Here is an 8,423-nt window from a genome sequence, read left to right as displayed (position 1 = left end):
CATAAAGTCCAATGGGGGAAGTGTGAAGTCATTGCATTTGTATTCAAATCTTTTTTTTAATTATTATTCTGAACCGTTAGAGCTCTTTGATTCACCATTAGTCTCACTCAATTTTTTCATTAGTGGTGTCACAAACTTTAAATCAATGGGATGGGAGTACTTTTCAAACTTTAAAAATGTCTAAAGCTACCAATGACAGAGCTTCAGATCAGAACCAACTCTAACACCATTCTAGGCTGGTCACTAGTTTTAAATATCTGGGCATATGGCTTTACTCCCATGTAACGTTTGGGTTGCAAACTGATGTCCTGACATCCAAAACCTATGCCAAACTAGGTGTACCTTATAAAACAAATCCTCCCTAGCTGGAGGGCCAGCTGTTCAGAAAGTGCATCGCACAGCAGATGCATTTGTCAATTATAGACTAGGACATAGTATATGGTAACCTTTAGATATGTATGGACTGAATTTCCATTGACTTTTAACCCTGATGAAGTGGCAGAGCATCACGAAACGTGTTGGAGTTTATTGGCGACTGTTACTCTCCAGCTCGGATCGGTTTGATGTGACCCAGTTGTCTGGACATACTTTGCCCTATTCAACCTGAGACGCTCTCTGGATTGTTGAATTCCACCTGATGCTTACTTTATCCTTGAGCACCCCCGCTTTCCAATTCGAGGTGCGCAACTGCCGGATTTCCTCTGACGGAGTCCGAGGCAGCGTGCTGTGGCCTGCGGAGATCCTTCAGAGACGTGTCTGGCTTTTAAAACTCAGCTATGTCCAGGGTATGTGCCGACCTTAGGTAAGCACTATTAAAGCCACATCCCCCTCCCCCCCCCCAAAATAAAAAACAAATTCCCCCCCAAATTTTTTCCTCCCTCTAGGTAGGAAGCAGGGGATCTCCGGTGCTGAACCGCATTAATTTCGGCTCCAGGAACCCCCTGATTCCTGAGATAAATACCTCGATAGAGGGTGTAGGTATGTCATGCTCAGGTTCCAGTCACGTGAGCCAATAGGAAGCTGCAATGCAAGGGATGATGTCACGGCTTCCTATTGGCCCATTTAAACCTCTTAGATATGCATAGAATATATTATTTGATAACATTTCAGGAACAACAAGTAAATGCTGAAGCAGAGCAAATTATTTATATTTTATTGATCTTCCTCATCCTCTCTCATACCCCCCTCCTCATCCTCTCACCCCTCCTCATCCTCTCACCCCTCCTCATCCTCTCCCACTGTAACACTTGCGCTCACCACGAACAAGGCGGGCCCCCGGTACTGAGGTGGGAAAGTACAAGATTACAAACCCACAGCAACGGGAGCACGCCTGGAGGGTGGATAGTTAGCGTAGCCGGGTCTGGGTTGGAGAGAGTGGGTTAGTAGGAGTACTTGCCAAAGTCCGGAGGCGGAGCCAGTGGGGTGGTCAGTGTCCGTTGTGCCGTGGTCTAGGGTAGGAGAAAGAAGAGTGGTAGATTGTCCGTAAGCCGAGGTCTGGGATGGAGCGGTGCGGGTAGTCAGGTACAAGCCGGGGTCTTTTTCCAGAGAAGGTCCTATAGTCAAGCCAGTTCCGTACACAGGAAAGCAGCAGAGAACACAGCAAGGCACAAGCAAAGCAAGACAAAGCAAGGCAAAGCAAAACAAACGCAGGAACAGAAGGTCGCAAGAGTTATGCTCAGCAATCAGGAAGTGAAAGTCTTAGGTAGCACACAGGAACCAATGAGACTGGGGGCGGAATGGAGGCGCGTCCTCCGCGGAGTTCAGGATAGGCTGCAGGAGACAAGGGGCACTCAGGATACTTGCCACGCAGCTGGGGAGCGGTGCATGGTGTCATGTGAGCACGTGGCATGTCCGTGGGCGGAGCTAGGCTCCGTGGCATGGGTAGAAGAGCTGCGCGTGCGCGCATGCTCTGTAAACAGAACGGGGATGCGCGCACGATCAGCAACCAGCGCAGAGGGCTGCTTCTCATCCTCTCACCCAACTCCTCACCCGCTCCTCATTCTCTCACCCCCTCCTCCTCCTCCTCACCCCGCTCCTCCTCACCCCTCATCCCTTCTCCTCATCTCCTCTGAAACCCCTCCTCCTCTAACCCCCTTAACAATACAGCTGCGGCGCTGCCTACCTGGCTTCAGTGGAGGAAGACCGCGGCCAGGAATAGAGCAGAGTGGTGGCAGAAGAGGACGAAGGACCGCCAGAGCGGTGAGCAGAGCACGGCAGCAGAGGAGTTGAACGGCAGGAGCAAAGCAGGGCGGCAGCCAGAGCGAGGGCAATGGCTGGGGAGGAGCACACTGTAGCAGTGGCAGGCACTGGAAGTCAGTGAAGACTTCTCGGGTCGGACCGCTGGGGCGCGGTCCTTCCCGGCCATCGTCCTCCTCTGCGCTCCACTCACTGCTCTGGTTGTCCTCTGTCCTCTTCTGCCACCACCTTGCTCGACTGCCCTGCTCCCGCGGTCCTCCCCTTCCACCGTCCTCAGTGACATGGCCAACCCATGGCAGTGTCTTACTTGCTTACCGCCTAGGGACAGGCCTGCTTATACCATGCCACAACACATCCTGCAGAGGGTGGCAGCTGCCCCTAGAGATTACGCCACTTTTTTGTATGTGCTATACTATACTTGCCCATTTTTACTAATCATTTTGAATATACTTACATCACTATGAGAGTTGAGCGCTCTTTTTGTGTTTTTGTTTCTAAATTGTGATGCTGAACCATCCAGACCTCAAGCACTGTGATTATCCCTTCAGCCAACAAGGGAAATATATTTTCAATATTCATTATTTGATATATTACTAACAGGTTATTAAGAAATTTGATTAGTGTTAGGACTTGCACAGACTTGGTCTACCTTGGCGTTTGGTGTACAAGCTTAAGATGCTTTGGCCAAAGAATCAAACTAAATGACCATATGTTTTTATTTTAGATATATATATATATATATATATATATATGTGTATATGTACTTTACTGTGTATTTGTGTCATTGGATGTAGCACTGGGCTCTGTCTGTGTTCTATGTTCTGTCCTTTATTTTAAGTTGATATACTACTATACATATTTTTATCACTTCACATTTTGTGTGTGTATTATTTTGGGATATTCACCTAGTCACTCTTTATGTGTTTGAGTACATATTCACCTTTTTACTACACTGATGCGTGTTAGGGTTTTTTTTTTTAATATCATAATTTGATATTTATTGTCACTTTGTTTACTAATACATCTGCCAATGTTCATTTCCAAATTAATATTGAGAGTCTACTCATCCAGCCAGAATATTCCTCCTCTGGGAGAGCCCGTTAACGAAAGACAAAATAAAAAAATAAATCTCATTTTGGGGACTTGCTTCTTTTGTAGACCAATAACTGAGTACTTCCTAGATGCAGTTGTGCTTGAGCTTTCAACACAGTCTCTGATTGGTAGAAGACAACATATACGCCACCATTACCCTTTCAGTGCCCTGATGTACCTGGTACGGGATGGACAAATTCTCTTTTTCTAGGAGGTGATCGTGCTGACCACTCCGACGGAGCCACCAGCTCAAACCAGAAGAAGTAGGGCTCCCTACACTTCAGTTTCCGTTACTGTCCAACAGCCGCATCACGTGAGTGCTCCAGGAGTGATCACGTGACGCAGAAGTGCTGCAGGGCCCACGGCACTGAAAAGCAATGCCGACCCAAATTGAAATACATTTTCCAACAGGATTTAAACTGTGAGGTTTACGCTTAGTTATGATGCATGAACTTCCATTGTGCGTTAACCCTGTTTTCACTACATTAAATAGGAGCGATGTTCAAGATCTTGTGCTTCTCTTCAGTAAAGGGAAACAGCCCGTCATATCTTTAATGTATGGGCTTTTGACCGTGATAGGTGGTAAGATAAAACCGCATTTTATAAACTTATGGGGATGGGGGGGGTAAAACACCTAGGCACAGTGGCATATTTCCCATTACACCTTATAGTCCCGCCCTAGGGCGGCAAGATTTTGGGACGACAGAGTCCTCACTCTCTTCCTCAGTGATTGCCGGCAGAGAGCGTCGGGGCGTTTATCAAAGGAAAAACGTCTACAGATTTTCAATGGGATTCCTTTTCTTTGATGAATACAGTATGGCGTTTTGTTTTTGTCCCAGTTTTGCAGCTGGGAGATTTCAATAAAAAGACCACACCATTTTCTGAAAAAACAATTGGGAGCATTTATAATCCCTGAATAGACATCCTAGCACAAGCCTTTATTTCTCATCCCTGTAAAAATGATTCTGTGTTCTAGAAAAATCCCTGTTATCTTCTTAGGTCTGTGCACTGCCAGTGACCTCGATCTTTTATTAGCAGTCCTGTCACCCATATGTCCATCGATGGCTTCATGTATGGAGTGAGCGTCAAACACCAATTCGTCGTCTGAGAAAGCATTGATGTGATGTACATTCTTCTTGATAATCACGTGTACTGTATGTAAATACATATGCATGTAAATGTAAGACCCCTTGCTATTTATTTTTGCGTGTGATTACTGTTTGTGCTTCATGTTGCACTATTGCTTCGTAACTGGTATTAAACAAAAGGTGACACGAAAGCAATTTTTGAAAAAGATTGAAAATGCAGCAATTCTTAGGAAAGGAAAACATGATGTGTGGTCAAACCAGATATTTATTTTTCATAAAAACAGCATTCGGGTATTACTAGAGAAAAAAAACTATTTTAAATATCGTAAGCCCTCAAATACAATCTGTATACATTATTTACAATGGCCTAGATGTTGAAAAGTTTTAAACATTCTATTACTTTCTTTAGAAGTTTGCAATTTGACTTAAAACTTTAGGTCAGTGTTAAAAACCTGAAACGATATTGGCACACATAGCTCACGGTTACAGTCTTGCATTATACATCACGTAATATCAGAATCCTACTTGCTTTGAACAAAATGAGAGAAATATATGCAGCATTTGCAATGTATGTGAAGAACCGTAATGCAGAAGAGCAACTCAACCGGCCACTTTTTGGCAAGTGGCACAGTAAGCTCAGTAGCTCTACAGAAGGCCTCTTAATCATAGTGTCATTATGACCTGGGCAAGCTACATACGTGACACCGGGAACAGGAAGTCTCGCTACAGTGGCTTACGGAAGTATTCACACCCTGCCAATGTCACATGTTGTTGAATTATAAATAATGTATGCACATTTCTTTTTTCAAACTAACAATTTTTATTCAAAGCAGTAGTGGTTATATGAGGAGAAGGTTAAATGACAGGAAAGGGGGGGGGGGGGGGGAGAGTGAAAAATGCTGGTTGCATAAGTATTCAGTCCCTTAAGTTAGTACTTGGTAGAAGCACTTTTTGCAGCAATTACGGCTATGAGTCTTTTTAGATCGGATTCTACTAGCTTTGCTCAGTAGGTAAACTGGGGAGGACATTCATATTTCAGCAGGAAAAGGACCTGTGCAAGCAGTAAGCCAAAGCTACACTGGAGTAGTTGAACAAGAAGAGAATTAATGTTCTTAAGTGACCCAGTCAAAGTCCTGACTTGAATCCAATTGAACATTGATGGCGGGACTTGAAGATTGCAGTCCATCGATGATCCCCAACAAACTTATCAGAACAGGATCAATTTTACTGTGAAGAATGGGGAAAAAATGTCTCTATCCTACTGTGAAAAGCGAGTAGAGACCGATTAAAGAAGACTCAGTAATTGCTGAAAAGGTGCTTCTACCAAGTACAGACTTAAGGGGCTGAATACTTATGCAAACAGTATTTTTCATTTTTTTTTCCTTTGCCGACATTCCTCCTCATATAACAGTGCTCAGTTTAAAACACTGCAGCTTTGTATAAAAATAGTTAGTTTGACAAAAAATGTGCATACATTATTTGTAATTCCACAACTTGTGAGATTAATGGTAGGGGGTGAACACTTCTGCAAGCCACTGTACATCCGTAGGTAGATGTAAATCCACAGGATGTAGTAAGCAAAAAAATGTTTCATCGGTGATTATTTCAATTGTTTTGTATCCCCCGGCAATAAGAGTCAAGCCACAAAGTAAATAAGTATGTTAGGGTTCGCCAACGCGGTGCTCGCCAAGCCTTTTGTCGGTGCCGGTGACCGCAGTGCCGCAGACAGCTGCTGTGTGCTGGACCGCATCAGAAGTTGGGCCCGCCCTGGGAGGCAGGACCAACTTCCGTATCCGTGAGCAGGGCTGGAGGCCTCCCCCCAAGGTAAGTGTAGTGTGTGCGTGCGCATTGGTTGGTGCCCACCCCTCCTGAACGCTCAAGGTGCACCCTTGGGCAAAAAAAGGTTGGGGACCCCTGGTATAAATGATAGAGATGTGTAATGTGTCAGGGGATGCCCAGTGGAGCATATACATGGGTCGGTATAATACTATAGTGTTTTTTTAAAGCTCTTATAAAAAAAAGTTAGACTTCTTATCCATGACCTATTCTCATCAGTGTGAATATACAAATTTGCCAATAATATTAAGTAGCTACATAAGTTATTTGAGTCCCCAAAAAACAACAGCAGTAACTGGTACCCTCCTGCTTGCTGTTAGGCACAAAAATGCTGCACCAATCTAACCGCTCATTGGTAAATCAAGTAAAAATCCGGTCACTGGCATTAAAAAAAGGTCAGTAGAGCACATTAGCTTAGTGAAAACATTGTTAGTGCACTACACATACACTTCTGGCTGTACACATTGATATATTACCATACCATTCCTTGGCAATTTGTAGTCATGTTACAATTATTCAAAGTGTCACCAGAAACACAGGCCCTTATACAATAGGCTGAGAAGCCACCACCATAGGTCAAATGAATGGAGCTCAGAGGCTTCCCCAAGTGGCTTTACTATATATTGAATAGGGACTATAATTGTAATGTGCCTGCTTTTAACGTAACAGTTCATTTCTCATAAAAAAAAAAAACATTTTTGTAAACATCTTATAAGTATAATTAAGTGGATTAAACCGCTGAGACCCTGGCTTTGTCCACCTCCTATTGTTTTCCTACCCTTGGCCACTCTATTCCTCCCCATACTGCGGTCACCATGTTTATGAATACCACCTCCCTGGGAGCAATTTGCCTGTTAAAAAAAAAAAAGGGAGGGTCGGTCTTGTGATATATGTCTGCAAACACTGCAAAGATGCTGTAAAACAAAAATGGCTGCTTCATTGTTTAAGCGTTAGGCATCACAATTTACACTCGTAGCACTGGCATCATTACACTTTGGTACTATGACGGGCTTGACTTTTTAAAATAAATCCATATTTCTCAACAACAAAAAAGTGCAGGTTTAGGTGTGTAAAAAAATAAATAAAACAAGCGTTTCTCAATACCCCTTTCTAGCAGCACAATCAGTCGCAGCAATCTACAAATGCATTCCTATGCCAGTGGTACACCAAACCCCATACACAGCCAATTTACAAGGAAGAATGATTTTTTTTTTTTTTTTAAGCTCAGAGAGGGAATACAAGTGACATTAGTCCCTTTGCTGCCATGCAAAGCCCCCCCGGCAGAGAAAGGGGTGTATATCTTGGTCCTGTCTCTCCCCTCCCTGTTGACCATAAGTAGGAGAATCTTGGAACACTGACTATTATCTCAGGCCTAAGGACAGATGTCATTTCCAAGCTAAAGTCAGTGTATGTTTGCACAATTATCCTCTTGGTGTCAACTAATAGAGATTCTTGCACTGAAACTACAGTATTATCTGCATTGTTTTTAGTACACAATTATATGCAGGTTAACGGGTATCGTTCATTTAGGCATAGCTACATGCTTAAAGTAGGTTGAATGCACTTCCAGCAGTCGTAAACCTTTTTCGGATTCAAGGACTTGTAGGGTGTGATAGCAGAATGTGTTGCAGCTTCTCCAGTGGCAAAGATGTTAGGATTTGTATTCGATTATTAAATGGCATTTTTTGCAATGTGAAAGCCCTTGAAAACAAGATATGTAACAACAATACATAGTGGTGATAATGTACTGCAGTGGTGATATTGATTTAAACAGGAAATTAAAAAGTTATATATATATATATATATATTTTGATATCATTATATAATATACTAGCTGAGAGCCCCGGCGTTGCCCGGGATGTTTGTGGTGTGGGTGTGGCATTTGGGTGGGGAGTGGTCCACGCGGCCCATGTGCGGTGGTAGTGCTGCTGTGGCTGTACTGATGGTGATTGCATCGGTGTGCTGATTTGGGAGGGTTTGGTGCTGATGTGGGGGTGCGGATGTGGGTGTGCCGATGGGGGAGGTGCAAAGGTGCCGATGTGTGGGTGCTGATGGTGTTGATGGGGGCTGGGAATGGCGGGGAGCCGAGAATGCCAGTGTGCTGGGGGGGACATCGGATAGCGGTGTGCTGGTGTGGTGGTGCTGGGGATAGTGTGTGTGTGTATACATGTTTGTGTGTATACATTGTATGTGTGTGTGTGTGTGTGTGTG

The sequence above is a fragment of the Ascaphus truei genome, chromosome 1, assembly GCF_040206685.1.
Source record: "Ascaphus truei isolate aAscTru1 chromosome 1, aAscTru1.hap1, whole genome shotgun sequence".
NCBI lineage: Eukaryota > Metazoa > Chordata > Amphibia > Anura > Ascaphidae > Ascaphus > Ascaphus truei.
The sequence above is the reverse complement of the archived record's forward strand: the minus strand, read 5'-3'. Positions refer to the sequence as shown.